Source organism: Trichomycterus rosablanca, chromosome 19 (genome assembly GCF_030014385.1).
Source record: "Trichomycterus rosablanca isolate fTriRos1 chromosome 19, fTriRos1.hap1, whole genome shotgun sequence".
NCBI lineage: Eukaryota > Metazoa > Chordata > Actinopteri > Siluriformes > Trichomycteridae > Trichomycterus > Trichomycterus rosablanca.
Genome location: NC_086006.1, coordinates 15,992,666 through 16,014,919, shown reverse-complemented (window position 1 = coordinate 16,014,919; position 22,254 = coordinate 15,992,666). Strand labels below are relative to the sequence as shown.

Sequence of the window (22,254 nt, the reverse complement as noted above, 5' to 3'; positions counted from 1 at the left end):
CTATTCCTTGCTTTTCCTATTCCTACACATTACTGGGCATCCATTGTTATATGTGCCACATTATGTCATATTCTCTCTCTCTCTCTCTTTCTTACTCACACACACAAGCTTCCTCTTAGAAGTCTGTTAATAAAGTTTCTTCTTAAAATAACCCTAGCACTAGAATGATGGATTAGCGATGGTTGCATCCAGGGATTAAAGGGATTAGAAGAACATTCATTTTTCTTTGACAACGGAACCTACAAATGCACACACCTGGCAACCAAGCACAGATGACTTTATCGAAAGAACACAAGTTAGTCTGCCAATCATTGTTTAACTGATGGCTCTGATTCAAGTATTCTATAAGCTCTAAGACAGACAGGTGTATTCATTCTTCAGTACTGGTCATTGTCATTGACCCTTAACCCTCAATTGCTTGCAATGTACACAGATCAGGCATAACATTATGACCACCTTCCTAATATTGTCTTGGTCCCCCTTTTTCTGGCAAAACAGCCCTGACCCGTCAAGGCATGGACTCCTCCATACCCCTGAAGGTGTGCTGCGGTATCTGGCACCAAGATGTCAGCAGCAGATCCTTTAACTCCTGTAAGTTGCGAGGTGGCGCCTCCATGGATCGGACTTGTTTGTCCAGCACATCCCACAGATGCTTGATTAAATTGGGATCTGGGGAACTTCAACACCTTAAACTCGTTGTTGTGCTCCTCAAACCATTCCTGAACTATTTTTGCTTTGTGGCGGGGCGCATAATTCTGCTGACAAGAGGCCACAGCCATCAGAGAATACCGTCTGCAACAATGCTTAGGTAGATGGTAGGTGTCAAAGTAACATCCACATGGATGGCAGTACCCAAGGTTTCCCAGCAGAACATTGCCCAAAGCATTACACTGCCTCCGCCGGCTTGCCATCTTCCTATAGTGCATCCTGGTTCCATGTGTTCCCCAGGTAAGCAACGCACACACACCCGGCCACCCATGTGATATAAAAGAAAACGTGATTCATCAGACCAGGCCACCTTCTTCCATTGCTCTGTGGTCCAGTTCCAATGCTCACGTGCCCATTGTTGGCGCTGTCGGCGGTGGACAGGGGTCAGCATGGGCACCCTGACAGGTCTGCGGCTATGCAGCGGTGCAGCCAAGGATATCTTTGGAGAACCATGTGTCCGTCCCAGAGTGTTAATGTAATTTAACATATACATTAAGAATCTGTTACTGAAATCTCACTCTGTTTACCTGTGACAAATGCAATCACACTTAATATTATGGGATGGCAGAAAGATGCTTTCATAGTGTGTTATGATAGCAAATTCATGCATATTCACAGATCTTAGTATTTCCATTGTTAAATTCAGTATATTTAATCTGTAAGAAAAGTTGGTGCCAGACTTGCCATATTAAGTGTTGAACTTAGTATGGTGGTCAAAGATTCAACCAGAGTTGTGCCAAAAGCTTGACAATGGCTATTAAAAGCAGCTGGCTGAGGTACAAAGAGCTAAGGACCACCCACCTGATATGCTATCAGTAATGCTCTGACCTGCTGAGACATGGACTTCACAAGACATCTATGGGAGTGCATAGATGTATTGTTACAGGGCATTATCAGCAGGTCCTTTAACTTCTGTACATCTAAAATTTGAGACACAGTTGTTGATCCAAAGCAGACACCATAGCCTTCATGTCCTCTAGCTTTAATGAGTTTTGTGGACTGTAAGGAAAAGTCAGGTTGGTGCCAGACTTGCCATATTTAGTGTTGAACTTAGTAGGGTGGTCAAAGATTCAACCAGAGTTTTGCCAAAAGCTTGATGATGGCTATCAAAAGCAGCTGACTGAAGTACAAAGAGACATATACTAATGAGACAAAACATTGGGACCACCCACCTAATATGCTATATTGCAGTAATGCTCTGACTTGCTGAGACATGGACTCCACAAGACATCTAAAGTAGTGCTTTGGTATCTTGTAACAGGGCATTACCAGCAGGTCCTTCAACTTCTGTACATCTAAAAATTGAGCCAACGTTTATCGTATGTTGATCTATAGGGTGTCCACCAAACAGCTGTTGGCATATCGTGACTCACTATGAATGCCTGTGAGCAACCCTTGCAGTTTCGGAGATTTTAACCCAGTTGTCTAGGCATAATATTTTGGTGAGTATTAAAGCAACTTTGGTCTTTATACTGGCCCATATCTGCTACTTTCAATAGGTGTATTAAGAGTAACAACCATCAATGCAACATTTAATATACTGTATGGCTGTATGGTTGACTGTTATATGCACAATTGCTATGAAACAGCCATTGTCATGGACATTTTGTGAAGTGGTCCATATTTAAATGGTTGATTACCTACAATGGACTTCAATAGGTCTATGTTATATTCTTGGCTGGTGTTGCCTGCTTCCATGATAAGCTTTGAGCCAACCATGACATAAAACTGATAAATGAATGAATTAATGGCCTGAACTAAAAAGCTATTGTTTAGTTAACTTTGAAAGTCTCTGGGCTATTAAATGTGCATCAACCATCTGGTACAGAGGACAGAGCGTGGATAAAAACATCTATTTTAGTGAAAGGCATATTCCAGAAGATGAAACCATCAATCTCTATTAGCCATCTATTATACGAGACATTTACACAACTTTAAAACAAGGCTTTAATCTGAAGTTCATAAAACGGTGGAAATAATGTTGGAGTATGTCTGAAAATGCATTAGGCTAAATAATAAATGCATTTTTTTGTTTCTCCCCTTTCAGATCAGAACATCCCTGAGCTTGGAATGTTTCTGATGCTAATGGATTATAATGAAATTCATATCTGCAGTTTACTTCGCAAACAGCCAGGTATTACTTTCCTTTTACAGTCAGCTTGAATCTAATTTCTTTGTCTCATAAAAGTCTGGTTTACTTCATTACTAAGCAGTAACATCAATACAGAATGTTGATTTCATTTATGTTATTTATTTATAGATTTAGTTTCAGAAATGCGTCTTCTGAAGGACACTGGGTACAAGACAAAAAAGCACATTGAATAAGGTATCAGTCAATTACAGTGCATCAAACTTACATCCATTTACTAGGTCTTTGAAAGTTGGAGTAAAGTTGGATTTTAGAGAAGCCAGTCTATAAGTATGCCTCAAGGAAACCTGTGTGTACATTAAAACAGAAAAAGTGGCTAAACTTAGCTTTAATTTAGCTTTCATATCTCAAAGCCAACAAACAAGCCAAACAAAACTAGAGACTCTCACTTGGCAGAGTGGCAGCAAGGTCCAGTAGTCAAGTAAGCACAGAAAGCAAATATAAAAGGAAGGTTTCTACATGTCTGGAGTTATTCATTTTCAATCACATTGTCAGCAAAAGGAAGCTCGACCAGTGGCAAGGTACAATAAACAAAGTTGGTAACACAGAAACTGCATATACAGTATGATTTGGCAGAGATGTTACCCCCACAATATACTTTATGTCATGTGCCTTCTGTATTTGTGAGCCCAGCCTGTGATTGGAACCTCCTGGAACCCTGGGCTTTGACTATCATAACACAGAAGCTCATACATGCACTTGTTATGTATTACTATTTTAGCATACTGTGTAGTAAGATAGTATGTTGTTTAATATAAATGATGGTACATGTGCTGTTGCAGAGAGTTGCAGAATGTACTGCATGCATGTTACCACAGAAGAAGCAATGTCATGCATATTAAAAAGACGCCATGCACTAGCTAGGTGGTCATCATGAAACTGACCTGCCAACAGTAAACTGGAGTCAGGAATAGAGCTGTGACTGGGTAAGAGACCATGGTGGTGCAGCTGGTAAAGTGGGTGTCACAGAACATGACTTTCAACTGACTGGCCTGTCTGCAGTCCAGATGTGTCTTCTATTGAAAATGCATGGTGTGGCATGAAGACGAGAATCAGATGACTGTGACACCACAGACTGTTAAGCAGCTGATCTTGTATCAAGCAAGAATGGACAAAATGTCAACCAACAAAATTGTAACAATTAGTGTCCTCAGCTCACAAAGAGGTGATGGAACACAAGAGTAAACCCGCCTCTGTCCCAACTTTTTTGGAGTGTGTTAAAGACATCAAATTCATAATGTTTATATTTATAAAATACAATAAAGTAGACCGGTGAAATCATACTCACTCACTCTTTCTTAACCGCTTTTCCAATTAGGGTTGCGGGGGGGTTCTGAAGCCTATCCCAGCTTTTCAATAGGTGCAAGGCACACGGTAACACCCTGGACGGGGCACCAGTCCATCACAAGGCAAACAAACAGACACACACCCATTCGCCTATAGTGCGATTCAGTGTCTCCAATTAACCTGACTGCATGTTTTTGGACTGTGCGAAGAAACCGGAGCTCACAAAGGAAACCCACACAGGAATCGAACCCAGGACCTTCTTGCTGTAAGCTGACAGTGCTACCCACCTAGCCACCGTGCTGCTTTATCAGTATCTTGAAATCTTTCCTTTCTAATTTCATTATTCAAATAAAACAAATGAGTGATTCTTCTTCTTACTGCGTTTTACAAAACATCTCAACTTTTCTGGAAATAGGGCTTGTATTATGTTAACTATGAATCACAGTGTCCCTGATGATATAGGACAAGCCCAAAAACAGAATAAAACAGGCCATCTTAGTGAGACAGAGGGAAAAAAATGAAACAAAACAGAGCGACAGGCAAATTGAACTTGATGTTCCATTAGGAATGCCTTCTGGGAAATCAGAATGCCTGCTTTCTGGAGCACACTGCTTCACGTAAATGATGAAAAAGAGGTACGGGATGTAGAGCTAGGGCCTTATACAATTCCCCTCCGTCTATCTTTTATGTTTACTTTGCAATAGTTTCTATCTTTTGAGAGATCTTCTTTTCTAGCACACACACATGCACGCTGTTAACACTAACACTGTACAATTTAAGGTTTACCTCCCTTGACTGCAGCCAGGGCATAACTGTGGAGATTGAAACCATGTGTGTAAGTGCATGAGGGAATTGTAAGATCTTTATCAGATAAATCTGGTGGGTTCTTGTTTTATGCAGAAGGAGAAAACGATAAAGAAATGAGGTCAAAAATCTACAAGCATTTAACTAAACAAGTCTAAAGAATGCCAACGATTATCCCGACAGGTCAGAGATCATCGACCTGTGGTTCAAAAGGAAGTGCTGGGGAGTCTAGTGGAAGATACAGTGCAGGTAGGGTAGAGGCCATGTTTGTGTGTGTGTATATTATGTCTCCGTGATGTCATTCGTCTCCGATTGTTGGTGTCCGCGAGGCAGAAATAATCAGGAATTTGACCCGTGATACAAAAGGGTCAGGTCTGAGTGTCTATGCGAGGAGGGAGAGGGAGACATAGACAAATCACCTCAGAGAGTCCCCTCCCTGACCTCATGTCCCGTTTTTGCTTGTTCTGTTCACCGATTCTCACTCGCATTGCTCCACCACCATATTTCATTTGCCTTCTTTTATTTCCTTTGTTATTCTGTCCTCTGGTTTCTTTTTGTCATGTGTTAGTAATAAAAGATACTAGGAACATGACTAGAATTACTAGCAGTATAACTAGTACAAAAAAATTATTGAAATGTTTAAAAACAATGTACCTCAAAGAAAGATTGGAAGGGATTTGCATATTTCTTTCTCTACAGTGCATAATATCATTAAACCATTCTAGGAATTGGGAGGAATTTCAGTGTGTAAAGGCCAAGGGTACAAGCTTAATCTGAACGCCCGTGATCTTCGATCCCTCAGACGGCACTGCATCAAGAACCTCCACTCAACAATAGCTGATATAACCACATGGGTGAGGGATTACTCTGGCAAACCTTTGTCAAGCACTACAATACAGAGTTACATGCACAAATGCCACTTAAAACTTTACTGTGCAAAAAAGAAGCCTTATGTTAACCATGTCCAGAAGCGGCGTCAACTTCAATGGCTCGGAGGCATCTAGGATGGACCATCACACAGTGAAAACGTGTATTGTGGTCAGACAAATAAGCATTCCAGGTCTTTATTGAAAAAAATGGACACCGTGTGCTCTGTACCAAAGACAAAAAAGACCATCCAGACTGTTATCAGCAACAAATCCAAAAGCCAGGGTGTGTCATGGTATGGGGCTGTGTCAGTGCCCTTGGCAAAGGTCATTTACACTTCTGTGATGGCAGCATTAATGCAGAAAAGTACATTGAGATCTTAGAGCAACATATGCTGCCTTCAAGACGTATCGTTTTTCAGAAAGTCCATCCATTTTTCAACAAGACAATGCAAAACCACATGCTGCACACATAACAAAGGCATGGCTGTGGAAGAACAGGGTACGGGTACTGGACTGGCCTGCCTGCAGTCCTGACCTGTCCCCAATAGAGGATGTGTGGAGAATTTTGAAACAAAAATGTGACAACGACGACCCCGTACTGTTGCACATCTTAAGACGTGTTTGCAGAAATAATTGGACAAAATAAAACCTGAAACATTAAATCACTTGGTATCCTGGGTGCCAAAACGTCTTTTAAGTGTGGTGAAAAGGAATGGCAATGTTACAAAGTGGTAAATGCTTTACTATCCCAACTTTTCTGCAATGTGTGGATGTTTATTCATAAATGAAATGAAGTTGAGCAGATAAAACATGAAATATCTCAGGTTCATCCTGTCTGCAATCAAATAAAAGTCATGTGAGAAACTGTGTTTTTTATTATTAGCTTTTTCCATACTGTCCCAACTTTGTCCGATGTGGGGTTGTACATAATGGACCAATTTTACAGCTGCTTTACCATGTTGACCAATGAATGAGTGGTACTTCACATTGCAGAACAGTTGATTCATTGTTAAAGAAGCCAATTGCTGATCAAGTAGCTTGATCTAACCCTCCTTAGTCAGTTGTTCATGTAATTCCTTCATTCACTCACCTGTCAAGCCACGGCTCGCCCCTTGAAGACTGATGGGAATTCCTTCGCACCGATGAGTCCCTGGACCTGTGGAACAAGCACACGGTTTAACATTAGTCCACGAAGCATAGGCGGTCAGAATAAGTGAAAAGTGATGTGTTTAGGTCTTTCATGTGATGCTCTTTTAGTGTGGCTTTAAGCTGTGGGCTGTGACAGCCAGTGATTGATTTCAGGCATCGGTCAGCTCTCGCATCCAAAGCCATGATGAGAAAAAGAGAGTGCTAGAGGGAGATGCATTTACAATTCCCAATCAAAAGACCTCTGTTCACACTCTCTCTTTCGTGCCCGAACTCTCGCGTATCCCCCTCCATTCCCCCATCCCCCAGGTCTGAACCAGAAGTCTGACCGGCATACTGATGTCATGGATTCGTAGGCTTTATTTGGGCACACAGAATGACTTTCTGGCCCTCGGCTCGCTCGCGTTTTCTATCTCCCTTCTTTCAGAAGCATTCCAGTTCCCACTGTGCTGAGAAAAAAACAGGGCCAATTAGCAGAGCAAGGGGCTTAGCAGGGGCCAGACAACCATGCCACAAACAAACACACACTCGCGCTTAGACGTACACACAAGTACACATGTACACACAGCTGGGGAGTGACAAGTTCATTGAGAGCCACAGGGCAAAAACCAGTAAAGGATCAGTAATGGAAAAAAAAAGAGCTAAGAGAGATTTTAAGCTTTGAATTTCTGTCCCTTTGCACAGCAGCAAATGACAGTGTGGGAAAGACCACTTGTGAGAGAACCGGAGAGAGAGAGATGGAATCACTCAAAACAGTTGTGCTGCCAATCATAGTGATTAAGATGAGCAAGCTCATACATATGCATTTGCCTCTTTGGGTTGAGGTGGATTACATTACCGCTAGGTCAGGTTAAAGCTTCTAAATGGAATTAGCACAGGATGTGCCTTGATTAACCCCAGGAACCAAAACTAGTTGTTTTACAGCCAAAAGCTGCATCTATTTGCTGCTGGGGCACCCGAATGAAGGTAGACACTAACAGCCACAAAGAAGAAGGAGACAATATTCATTCATTGTCTATTTTACCACCACTTCATTTGATTTAGCATTGCGGTGGGTATAATTCATGCTGGCGAAAGGTAAGAAACACCCTGGACAGGTCGACACATGGCAAACACTCACACATTCACAACTAAGTTGTATCTCCAATTAACCTGAATGTATGTCTTTGGACTGTAGGGGGGAAACCGGCGCACCCTAAGGAAACGTACACAGACACTGGGAGACCATGCAAACCCCAAACAGAACATATACTAACTAATCTAACCAGTGGCAAAAATAACAGAAACTAGAAACAACATAAAATAAACGAATAAATAGACAAGTGTATTAAGGGTATAACACCCCATGCACTCATCCCATAGCTACATAAGCACACGCTGGCCGAGCATAGGTGGCCAGGATCGTTTCCCATAGTGCCATCAGCCTTAAGCCCTCAGCGAGAAGCACAACCACACAGGAAAGTATAAAGTGATAGATAAAAGATAAAAGGTGACAACTGAGTTACAACCACAACAGCTACTCAGTCCACCAGTGTGTGATAACCTGATTTCTTAGAAAAAAATTTATATAGAGAGAGGAACACAGTAAAAACCAAGACCAGCCATAAAAGGCCACTCCATCAGCTGATGCAGCCCAAATCCAGTGTGTTACCACCACAACAGCTACTCGGTCCACCAGTGTGTGACAACCTGATTTCTTGGAAAAGCAAATAAAGAGAGAGGAGCTCAGTAAAAACTTGAATCGGCCATAAAAGGAGTGGAGCAGCAACTCAGTCAACTGACACAGCCCAAATCTAGTGTGTTACCAACATAACAGCTACTCAGTCCACCTTAGTGTGACAACCTGATTTCTTGGGAAAAAAGTGTAAAGACAGAGAAAGGCAGTAAAAACCAAGACCAGCCATGAAAGGAGCGGAGCAGCCCAAATCTAGTGTGAATCCAACTATGGGGGCTGCTCATAAAGGTGTAGAGACTGCCAGACTGCCAGCAAGTGGGCATGGTTCTGTAATTATCAAATTAATTTAATGTATAAATGATACCACACAGAAAATAGAGACTGTCAGACTTAAGGAACTACCACTGTCAGTCATCTGTGGCTCTATGCTCCCTGCTGGCCATAATGGCATAGCAGGTAGACATGATTCTGTAATTTTCAATTTAATCTAATCTATAAATGGTATCACACAGAAAATAGAGACTGCCAGACTAAAGGAACTGCCTTTGTCGGTTCTCTGCGCCTCTATGCTCCCTGCTAGCCATAATGGCATTGCAGATGGGCATGATTCTGTAATTACCAATTTAATCCAATCTATAAATGGTACCACACAGAAAATAGAGACTGTCAGACTTAAGGAACTGCCACTGACAGTCAAACTGCACATCCATGCTCCCTGCTGGCCATAATGGCATGGCAAGTGGGCATGATTCTGTAATTACCAATTTAATACAATGTATAAATTGTATCACAGAAAATAGAGACTGCCAGACTTAAGGAACTGCCATTGTTAATTATCTGTGCCTCCATGCTTCCTGCTGGCCATAATGGCATGGCAGGTGGGCATGATTCTGTAATTACCAATTTAATCCAATTTATAAATCATATCACACAAAAAATAGAGACTACCAGACTTAAGGAATTACCACTGTCAGTCAACTGTGCCTCCATGCTCCCTGCTGGCTATAATGGCATGGCAGGTGGGCACCATTCTGTAATTATCTATTTAATCCAATCTATAAATGGTACCACACAGTAAACTGAAATAAATGTCAGATGCATATCAGGAACAACACCAAAGCAGGTAATACATTAAGAATTCACAAGTGACAAGTAAGTTTTGAAGGAATTGAAGTGTGAATGGACATAATGACACCTGTCATTTCTCTTTCTATCCGTTTCTTTCTCTCTTTCCATGTACTGCGACAGTAAAAGACATTGCAGTGACATTGATATGAGACACATGCTCAAACATTTCTCCCCAGCCAGCATTCAGCCTCCAGTCCCCCATTTTTCTCCCCCTGCATCACTCTCTCACTCTTTCACTCTCACTGTAATCATTTTCAGTCCCTTTCTTACTTTGTTTACCATGATGTTGATTTTATTCGGCATTCACCCTCCGTTCCTCTCTCATTAGAATTTTCTCCTCACAGAAGTAGTTAAGTCACCATGGATTAAATTAAATCCCATCAAGCAGAAAGCAGACACCTCTCTCACAATGCAATATTAAAAGCCTGGCACCCACAGGAGAATGTGGGTGTGAGCTGCTTGATTAATGTAAATCGATGAGCTAAGATGGCTGTTCCTCTTCAGTGACAGCGAGCAGGTCTAGCGTAGGATCATCAGGGGTGGTGACACAGTGAGTCGGGTTCTCATCCCCTCTATCAATAAAATCTGTCTAGTTGGTTAATTGAATAATTAAGAATGTGATTGCTTTTTCACACAGTCAGTTAGTGTTAAAATGATTTAAAAATTAATTTTGGGATTACTCAGTGGGTAGAACTGTCACCACACAGCAACATTACAAAATCCAGGACCAACAGACCAAAAAACCCCTGTTGAGCAAGCCAAGGGAAGAAGCACTGAGGAGAACCAGACTCAGCGGGGACCCATCCTCCTTGGGTCCTTTCTGTGTTGAGTTTGCATGTTCTCCTAGTAACCATTTGGGTTTCCACCAAAAGCTCTGGTTTCCTCACACAGTCCAAAGACATGCAATAGAGCCAACTGGAGATACTAAATTGCCGTAGGTGTGAATGTGTGCATGTGTGTTTGCCCCTGATGGACTGGTGACCTGTCCAGGGTGATTCCTACCCTTTCGCCCGGTGAATCATACCCACCACGACCCTGAATCGGATAATGCTGTAGTAAAACAGACAATGAATGAACGAACTTGTCCACATTGCCCCACTCAGACAACAATCACTGTAATTTCATGTAGGTAGCAAATAGCACATTTAGCAAAGAAGCAGTCAAGCAGGTATTAGTGCTAGGTAGAAACAAGTAAAAAAAACCTTAAGAATATAGATATGTCTCTTTTCTCCAGAGCAGCCTTTAAGCCTATGGCCATGGAAAGCTTGTCATTTATGACAGATCTGTGTTTTGGTGGTTTTTAAATTACATTTGACTATCTGGACCAATTTTGTCTTAGCATAAGATGGTAGATGATGGAGAACATAGTAACAGGCAAACAGTTGCCCCCTCCCTACACATCATATTAAATGAACATGCTACATAAACATGCTAAAAGACAACAAGGACTTAAATTTTCTGTAGGTAGCAAATAGTGCATCTAGCAAAGAAGCAGTCAAGCAGGTATTAGTGCTAGGTAGAAACAAGTAACAAAAGACTCTAATAGTGGGGACTATCATCATGCTGCTTTGGTTACCAGTGGTATTAATAAACATTATATTAAGTTACTGTTATATTATGTTACTGGCTAAAAAGCTGTTGAGAATAGATGGAAGCGGTTATCTAAGATAACACCAATAGAATTAACTGGAAATTAACAGGAGTATTATTTAGACACAATAACTTGTTTGTTAAAAAAAAAATCATATTAAATTTGTATTTATTTGTCACATACAGGTCATACATGGTATAACTTTTCTACAATTACTGACTGTAGTCCATCTGTTTCTCTGCAAACTTTTTTAGCCTGCTTTCATGTTGTTCTTCAGTTGTCAGGACTCTCCCTGGACCACCACAGAGCAGGTATTATTTTGGTGGTGGATCATTCTCAGCACTGCAGTGACACTGACATAGTGGTGGTGTGTTAGAGTGTGTTGTGCTGGTATGAGTGGATCAGACACAGCAGCGCTACTGGAATTTTTAAACACCTCACTGTCACTGCTGGACTGAGAATAGTTCACCAACCAAAAATATCCAGCCAACAGCGCCTCGTAGGAAGCGTCCTGTGAGCATTGATGAAGGTCGGGAAGATGACCAACTCAAACGGCACCAATACTGTAGATGAGAGATCGTCTCTGACTTTACATCTACAAGGTGGACCAACTAGGTAGGAGTGTCTAATAGAGTGGACAGTGAGTGGACACAGTATTTAAAAAACACAACACACACTAACACACCACTACCATGTCAGTGTCACTGCAGTGTGGAGAATGCTCCACCACCTAAATAATACCTGCTCTGTGGGGGTCCTGACTATTGAAGAACATGGTGAAAGCAGGGTAAAAAGGTATGTAGAGAAATAGATGAAATACAAAGTGCTTCTATATGGTAAGTGGAGCTGATAAAATGGACAGTGAGTGTAGAAACAAGAAGGTGGTTTTAATGTTATGGCTGATCAGTGCACATCAATATTGTTAATGCAACTCAATCACAGTAGTAACTAGATGATTTCTCCCTTTCCCTTTCTAATTTTTTTCTTTCCTGGTAGACACGTCTGTCTGTGGACTGCCTGTACCTTGTGAGTCTCAGATGAATACCTAAGCTGCTTTTGATGCCTGGTAAGATGAGCTGATGTCTCCTGGCCGCCCCGTAGCGCCGCTGGTCTTGGTGGTAGGTTATAAAAGGAAACCGCAAACCATTAGCGTGTTCTAAAGCTTCAATCATGGATTTTGCAAGAATACCCGAGTCCAGTGCATATTTTAAGAAATGAAATCACCTTGGCCAATAAACCAGGTGATATAGCCAAGTCATTGCATTACTAGAGTGCTGTGTTCTGTTTTCATAAAATTTAACACTTGGCATACGGTCTGTTTTCCATTAAATAAATGGATCGAGGGGCAGATATTCCAGAAGAGCACTCACTGCAGAATGTGCAGACCTCCTGGGTGTAAACAGCTTCAGGAACTCCGACTAAGGAAGATTGCTATGCTGTCTCTGCCTTAAAGTGCCGAAATGGCTTCCAGGAGCAACCTTGAGGCAGCCTAAATTCTTATACCATTTGCTTTCTTTCATCTCTTACACTCTCTGGCCTTTCTTGCTATATTTCTCTAGCTGTCAATTCATTCCAGAACCCTTTCAGACGCCCAATTAGGCCGTGCTGGACTGTTCCAGGGGACCGGATTTTAATGAACGCTGGTATACACCGTGCTCAATGATAATCTTACTTTATTCCCCACCTTCATCCCTATTTTCTTCAATCTCCCACTGGGAAGCTCTGACAAATCATTCCACGGCATATATGAGAATGCCTTAATCAATCTCACAGCTGCATATGAGACGAAGCCAAATAAGCTAGTCAGATTACGCAAGAGATAGCAAGTGTGACAGAATTGGAATTGACTTGTGAAAAATTCAGTATTCCTATCACGTAGCGCCACTGGCCGAGCGTATTTACATGCAGACGGAGCCCTATCGACACTCGAAACAGAGAAGGGTCACAATAAAGAGATGAGAAATGGATAGAAGGAAGAGAAAAATACACATGGGAAACAAGGACTATAATAAGGTGCGGGGGTGAAGAAAACATATTGAGAAAATCATTTGTTTACCCTTGACAGGTCACATGTGTGCTAACATTAAAAGTAAAAATTATGAAATTATTCTTAGTGATTTCTTAAACGTCAGAACCATTGGCTTGATATTCTGAGCTAAGACAAAAGCATTAACCAAAAAACGCCTACAACCTTCAAGGTTTTAAAGTGCTCTGCATGCTTTGTTAGCCCACTTTCATTCTATTCTTCAGTGGTCAGGGTTCTCCCAAGACCCTCACAGAGTAGGTATCACTTGGGTGCTGGGTCATTCTCAGCACTGCAGTGACACTGACATGGTGGTGGTGTGTTAGTGTGTGTTTCACTGGTATGAGTGAATCAGACACAGCAATGCTGATGGAGTTTTTAAACACCTCACTGTCACTGCTGGACTGACAGTAGTCCACCAACCAAAAACATCCAGCCAACAGCCACTGATGAAGGTCTAGAAGATGACCAACTCAAACAGCAGCAATAGATGAGCAATTGTCTCTGATCTTACATCTACAAGGTGAACCAAGTAGGTAGGAGTGTCTAATAGTGTGGACAGTAAGTGGACATGATATTTAAAAACTCCAGCAGCGCTGCTGTGTCTGATCCACTCATACCAGCACAACACACACTAACACACCACCACCAGGTCAGTGTCACTGCAGTGCTGAGAATGATTCACTACCTAAATAATACCTGCTCTGTAATGGTCCTGTGAGAGTCCTGACCGTTGAGGAACAGAGTGAAAGCAGGCTAAAAAGGTATGTAGAGACTACAGTCAGTAATTGTAGAACTACAAAGTGTATATACTGTATATATATATATATATATATATACTGTATATATACTATATATATATATATAAAATTTGAATTGAAGTGAGTATAGTTAGTTTCTTCACCTTTCAAAAATTGTTAAGCGTTAATTCCTGTACCTAATTAAAATTGTTGAAGCTAATCTGACATGTCTCCGCCATCATCCAAAAACTAATCTCTGTATGATCTGCAGAATGTAACATTGTATGATCAATTCCATTTTCAATTTTCTCATTCTTAATCCTATCAAAGAGCTTTACTCTCTAAACGTCTTTTTTTGCTTAAAAGCTATTTATTTGTTGACAAAATTAGATTTAATTTTTGCCACTGTTCTGCAAAGCTTAACAAGTAGCCTTAATTATTATACTGAGGTAATATGACAGTGTCTGGTGGCTCCAATAAAACGTTATATTCCAGTAAGAACAAATCACTAGCACATTCTTGTATGCCAGATAAGTTCCTAGACTGATAAATATGGTGAATAACAATGCTTATTCATCCCACCAATTACCCAGGAAGATAACACTCTGCTCTTTACTGGCTTTTCTTACTAAACATTGTTTTAATATGCATTCTTGTACAAAAGCTTGGACCCCTGGTCAAATACCACAATTTTGTTGTTTTTTTCATGTAAAGATTACAAGAAACCTTTACAACCTAAACATGCCATTTTTCAGCAATTTGTTTGTTGACAAATTTTCCCAGACTTAAATGTTAAATTTCTCTGCATCTGATTGGTGTACAGACCGTACTGATACATTGTAAACCTTTAGCTTATTAGTTATTTTGTTCCTAACATTTTCTGTTAAACAGCCTTCAAATGTAAAGATAATCAGCAGTATAATGTAATACTAATTTAATATAATATTTTGGGGAAAAGTTTAATGAATCAGTATAAATCACTACTTTTATATAAAATATAAGGTGGGATATTCCGCTAGCACACCAGCACCGAGATTCTAAACTCCTCGGTTTGAAACTCGGCATTGCCACCGGTTGCGCCTGTGCAGAATGCATGGGTGAAAAAGGGTTCCACTAAGGGCTGCACACAGGTCGGAGGAGCAGTAATATTTTATGTAGAAATAATATAGAAATAATAATAATTAAAAAAAAAACAGCTCTAGATGTTTGTTTACATAACGTGTAGTTTATGAATACTTTATTGTAGAATGTAATGAATAAGTGGTAGCTTAGTGGTTCAGGTACCACACTAGTGATCAGAAGATCACTGGTTCAACCCCCATCAGTGCCAAGTTGCTACTGTTGGGACCTTGAGCAAGGACCTTAACCCTCAATTGCCTGTGGAGTCACAGTTGTAAGTCGCTTTGGATAAAAATAATCTATTAAATGCTGTAAATGTAAATGACTATATATAAATGAATTTAAACATATTCTAATAGTCAGCTGATGCATTTGCTGTATATTTACACATTGACCAAACTATGGCTTATTAAAAATGAAAATATATGAAACCTATAGTTCCATATAAGCTGTTTTACACAATGTGGAGTTTTACACATCTCTGTGTCTTTGTGGTTTGCCTCCAGATAAACCAGGTCCAACCTTTTGATGGCATGAATAAGTCCAATTGACAGTTTCAATTGATTCCCCCTAGGTGTGAAAGTAAGTGAACGAATAAATAAAATGTAAGACCTGCACTAAATTAGCTTTTTGTTCAGGTAGTGTTCCAGCCTTGCAGTCAGTGTTTCTGAGCGGCAGTGGAAACATTTTGACCTTGACCACTTAAACAATTTGGGAACACTTATGAATGTACAGCAATATCATAAAGTGTTTGTCCTTTTAAATACACCGATCAGCCATAACATTAAAACCACCTCCTTGTTTCTACACACATTGTCCATTTTATCAGCTCCACTTACCATATAGGAGCACTTTGTAATTCTACAATTACTGACTGTAGTCCATCTGTTTCTCTGCATGCTTTGTTAGCCCCCTTTCATGCTGTTCTTCAATGGTCAGGTCTCTCCCAGGACCACCACAGATCAGGTATTATTTAGGTGGTGGGTCATTCTCAGCACTGCAGTGACAATGACATGGTTGTGCTGGTATGAGTGGATCAGACACAGCAATGCTGATGGAATTTTTAAACACCTCACTGTCACTGCTGGACTGAGAATCGTCCACCAACCAAAAATATCCAGCCAACAGCACCCTGTGGGCAGCGTCCTGTGACCACTGATAAAGGTCTAGAAGATGACCAACTCAAACAGCAGGAATAGATCAGCGATCGTCTCTGACTTTACATCTACAAGGTGGACCAACTAGGTAGGAGTGTCTAATAGAGTGGACAGTGAGTGGACACGGTGTTTAAAAACTCCATCAGGGCTGCTGTGTCTGATCCACTCATAACAGCACAACACACACTAACACACCACCACCATGACATTGTCACTGCAGTGCTGAGAATGATCCACCAAATAAAAAATACCTGCTCTGTGGTGGTCCTATGGGGGTCCTGACCATTGAAGAACAGGGTGAAAAGGGGGCTAAAAAAGTAAGTAGAGAAACAGATGGACTACAGTCAGTAATTGTAGAACTACAAAGTGCTTCTATATGGTAAGTGGAGCTGATAAAATGGACAGTGAGTGTAGAGACAAGGAGGAGGTTCTCAAAATATTCTGCCATAAAAAGTTAAGACCTGCCATTGTTCTGTGAAGTTTAAGAGCTATATATGTATCATACTGAAGTGAATTGAAAAAGGCTGGTGGCTGCAATTAAATTTTATATTCAAGAGGACAAATCACAAGCCCTGGCACCCAGGACAAGCAGATTTTGTGTCTGGGCTACAAGTTATTTATTTAAAATATATAGTTATTTATTTGTGCCAGATAAGTGCTTAGACTGATAACTGTGGTGAATAGCAATGTTTATTTCTACACAAATTACCCAAGAAGATAAAAAAAAAAACCCTGCTCTCTTGGCTTTTACGACTAAACATTGTATTAATATGCATTCTTATACAAAAGCTTGGACACTACTGGTCAAATTTTAAAAAGTGTACAAGAACATATGAAATATGCCACCTATCAGCATTTTAAAATGTATTTTCCCAAGATATTGCCCATATTATTGACATACAAATTAAGATTAATGTATTTAGTTCATGTGTTTTTACTGGTGTGAGAGTATTCTGGGAAGTGCTAATGGTTTGATTTTACACCAAATCTGGTTTTGTACCAAATGTTGCGAGATTTTTGCACCTTAATTAATTCCGAATATACAGTATGTAGATCCCAGTTCAGCAAACATCCTCGTGCTTTAAATTCCACTAAAATCACATGTAGAGTTAACTTACAGCCTGTGGTGTCTTTGCTTTCACTAAATATACTCAAATATGCACTCCCGTCTCTGGTGATTTAGGGTCTGTCATTATTTTGGTATGTGTAAACTGTAAGTTCTTGACCGGATGAACCTGAGATATTTCATGTTTGTCTGATCAACTTCATTTAATTTATTCCTGCATTTCAAACATTCCAAAAAAAAATTGGGACAGTAAAGCATTTAGCACTTTGTAATGTTGAAATTCCTTTTCACCACAGTTTTTGGCGTTTTGGCACCGAGGATGCCAAGTGATTTAGTGTTGCAGGTTTTATTTTGTCTCATTCTTCCTGCATCACGTCTTAAGATGTGCAACAGTACGGGGTCGTCGTCACATTTTTCGTTCCAAAATTCACCACACATTCTCTATTAGGGACAGGTCAGGACTGCAGGCAGGCCAGTCCAGTACCCGTACCCTGTTTCTCCGCAGCCATGCCTTTGTAATGTGTGCAGCATGTGGTTTTGCATTGTCTTGCTGAAAAATACATGGACGTCCCTGAGAAAGTTGACATCTTGAAGGCAGCATATGTTGCTCTGAGATCTCAATGTACAATGTATCACAAAAGTGTAAATGACCTTTGCCAAGGGCACTGACACAGCCAGCCCATACCATGGCAAACCCTGGCTTTTGGATTTGTTGCTGATAACAGTCTGTATGGTCCTTTTCGTCTTTGGTCCGGAGCACACAGCATCCATTTTTTCCAAAAAAGATCTGGAATGCTGATTCATTTGACCACAATACACGTTTCCACAGTGTGATGGTCCATCCTAGATGCCTCCGAGCCAAGAGAAGTCGACGCCGCTTCTGGACATAGTTAACATAGGGCTTCTGTTTTGCACAGTCAAGTTTTAAGTGGCATTTGTGCATGTAACTCTGTATTGTAGTGCTTGACAAAGGTTTGCCAAAGTAATCCCTCACCCATGTGGTTATATCAGCTATTGTTGAGTGGCGGTTCTTGATGCAGTGCCGTCTTAGGGATCGAAGAATACAGGCGTTCAGCTTAAGCTTGCGCCCTTGGCCTTTAAGCACTGAAATTACTCCCGATTTATTGAATGGTTTAATGATATTATGCACTGTAGAGGGAGAAATATGCAAATCTCTTCCAATCTTTCTTTGAGGTACATTGTTTTAAACATTTCAATCATTTTCTCACACATTTGTTGACAAACTGGTCATCTTTGCTTATCAAAGACTCAGCCTTTCCTGGATGCTGCTTTTGTACCAAACCATGATTACAATCACCTGTTGTTGAAATCACATAATTATTTAGTTTTTTCACCTCATTACTAGCTCTAAATTGCCCCTGTCCCAACTTTTTTGGAATGTGTTGCAGGCCTGAAATGCAAGAATGGAGGTATATTAACAAACAAAATGAAGTTGAGCAGATAAAACATAAAATATCTTGGGTTCAAACTGTCTGCAATCAAATAAAAGTCAAAGTAAATGTAAGGAATACTGCACTTGTTCATTGCTTTCACTTAAAAGGACAGTTTGGTGATGTTCCATGGGCTTAATCCCTGGTGAATGAATTGTGCTACATGTTCTTCCCCAGGTTCCCTTGGGTATTTCAGTTCTCTTCCCAAATACATTTAAAAATTGAAAATTGAAACATTGAGCACAGCTCAGAAATACAGTTTTGACAGTCTAACAGAAGGCTGGGAAAATTTATATAAAGAAATGGCCAAGAGTCACACATACGGGAGCATTTTTACCTACTTTGTGGGGTCATTAGCATTAGCAAGTGACAAAGAGGCTACAAGCAAGCTGAAAAGCTCAAAGGCATTCCAATATCTTCACAGCAATACGGTTAAATGGGTTCTTGAGAAGATTGTAGACAATTAGGTTTTTTTTCTTCCTTTTCTTAAGCCGACACTGAGTGAAGCCAGAGCCTGAAGACCCAGAAGACCACCAAGCTTGAGACAAGAGATATTCACACAGTAGTATTCCCATGCATCTCGAAGCTTATGCAGACATGCCACTGTGATTTTGAAGTATATAACCAACATAAAACCTTATTAAAGTCTTCTTAAAGTTCAATTGACAGTTGGGTTTAACCTCCCTAGCTAAATCCAGGCATGATCCTTTCCAGACATGTTGAATCTAAACCGATCAGCCATAACATTAAAACCACCTCCTTGTTTCTACATTTTGTCTGCTCCACTTACAATATACAAGCACTTTGTAGTTCTATCAATATCAATAAATATCAATAGATGAGCGATCGTCTCTGACTTTACATCTACAAGGTAACCCAACTAGGTAGGAGTGTCTAATAGAGTGGACGGTGAGTGGACACGGTATTTAAAAACTCCAGCAGCACTGCTGTGTCTGATCCACTCATACCAGCACAACACACACTAATACATTATCACCATGTCAGTGTCACTGCAGTGCTGAGAATGATCCACCACCCAAATAATACCTGTTCTGTAGTGGACCATTGAAGAACAGCATGAAAGGGGGCTAACAAAGCAAGCAGAGAAACAGATGGACTACAGTCAGTAATTGTAGAACTACAGAGTGCTTCTATATGGTAAGTGGAGCTGATAAAGTGGACAGTGTAGAAACAAGGAGGTGGTTTTAATGTTATGGATGAAATCTGCTCTCTATCCCAAAATCCTAAAGAAGAACGACCACTCTTTAGGTCAAGACCTAAAGCTCAAGCCTAGGTGGGTTATGCAATAGGACCACGATTCGAAACATTGATTCATCTCTGAATGTCTCCAAGGAATAAAATTAAGCTCATGAAGTGGCTAAGTCAAAGTCCCGACTTGAGCGGCATTGAGATGCTCTGGCGAGACCGTAAACTGGGAAGTTCAAGCTTAAAAACTCTAAGCATGTAGCCAAAGCATCCACTGGCTAAAATTGTTCCACAATGATATAAAAGACTCATCACAAGTTAATGCAAACGTTTGAATGCAGTTGTTACTGCCAAGGGTGGCACAAGCAGGTATACTTGGGAAGCTGAATAAATTATGACACAAATAATATGTAGGTGCACCACACACAACTGACTGCCAGCTTATTTACTAAACTTAAAAGGGCCATTTGGAATCTGTTATAGGGTTAGAGAGTCACGAATATTTATTTTAAGGCTTTTTGTTCTTCCTTTAGTCCTATTTAAAGAGAATTTTACTTATTAATATCTCCTTAAATACACAACCCACACACACACACACACAAATCAAGGACATAAATCAGTTGGTAATGAGACGAAGAAAAGGACTAATCAGTTACCTGAGGGCTTTAGTCAGAAAACAAATGAGCCACGGCCAAGATCGTCTTTTAAATAAACAAAAGACATCGAATAAAGTCAGTAAAGAGAGAAAGCAGGTAAAGGTCTAGCAAAGACAAATATTTTCCCCAACCTACAATATATACACTATATTGCCAAAAATATTCACTCACCCATCAAAATCATTGAATTCAGGTGTTCCAATCACTCCCATGGCCACAGGTGTATAAAACCAAGCACCTAGGCATGCAGACTGCTTCTACAAACATTAGTGAAAGAATGGGTCACTCTCAGGAGCTCAGTGAATTCCAGCGTGAAACAGTGATAGGATGCCACCTGTGCAACAAGTCCAGTCGTGAAATTTCCTCGCTACTAAACATTCCAGAGTCAACTGTCAGTGGTATTATAACAAAGTGGAAGCGATTGAGAACGACAGCAACTCAGCCACGAAGGGGTAGGCCACGTAAAATGACAGAGCGGGGTCAGCGGATGCTGAGGCGCATAGTGCGCAGAGGTCGCCAACTTTCTGCAGAGTCAATCGCTACAGACCTCCAAACTTCATGTGGCCTTCAGATTAGCAAATCACGCTTCTCTGTCTGGCAATCTGATGGATTCTGGGTTTGGCGGTTGCCAGGAGAACGGTACTTGCCTGACAGCATTGTGCCGAGTGTAAAGTTTGGTGGAGGGGGGATTATGGTGTGGGGTTGTTTTTCAGAAGTTGGGCTCGGCCCCTTAGTTCATGCTTCAGCATACCAAGAGATTTTGGACAAATTCATGCCCCAACTTTGTGGGAACAATTTGGGGATGGCCCATCCTGTTCCAACATGACTGTGCACCAGTGCACAAAGCAAGGTCCATAAAGACATGGATGAGCGAGTTTGGTGTGGAAGAACTTGACTGGCCCGCACAACCGAGTCCTGACCTCAACCCGATAGAACACCTTTGGGATGAATTAGAGTGGAGACTGTGAGCCAGGCCTTCTCGTCCAACATCAGTGTCTGACCTCACAAATGCGCTTCTGGAAGAATGGTCCAAAATTCCCATAAACACACTCCTAAACCTTGTGGAAAGCCTTCACAGAAGAGTTGAAGCCGTTATAGCTGCAAAGTGTGGGCCGACATCATATTAAACCCTATGGATTAAGAATGGGACTTCACTCAAGTTCATATGCGTGTGAAGGCAGACGAGCGAATACTTTTGGCAATGTATTGTATATAACATGTTTGGTCGGAGGTGCTTTGATTTCAGCTTATTAAACAAGACATGTTGGGAATAACACCCATGATAAGTAAATATTCCCTATCTAGCCCTGATAAGATTGCTCAATCCTTTAGACTAAATTTTGGCGTTCTCCCATGACCAGACAGCAACTTCCAGACAATACTCCCTACTACTGTTGTGTCTAAGAATTTTCAAGGTCTTAAAAGTCTTCTGGTACCTCTTGCCCTTTTGCTGCAATGAAATTAAATGATCTTCTCTCT

General features: G+C 40.8%; 1 long non-coding RNA gene across 1 annotated transcript in view; it reads right to left on the bottom strand.

Annotated features, from left to right (window-relative positions):
* Positions 1-22,254, bottom strand: part of LOC134333102 (uncharacterized) — a 131,775-nt gene that overhangs the window by 83,114 nt on the left and 26,407 nt on the right. The window contains exon 2 of the long non-coding RNA XR_010015339.1: positions 6,908-6,973. This is a non-coding gene — a long non-coding RNA (uncharacterized LOC134333102). The remainder of the gene's footprint in view (positions 1-6,907; positions 6,974-22,254) is intronic.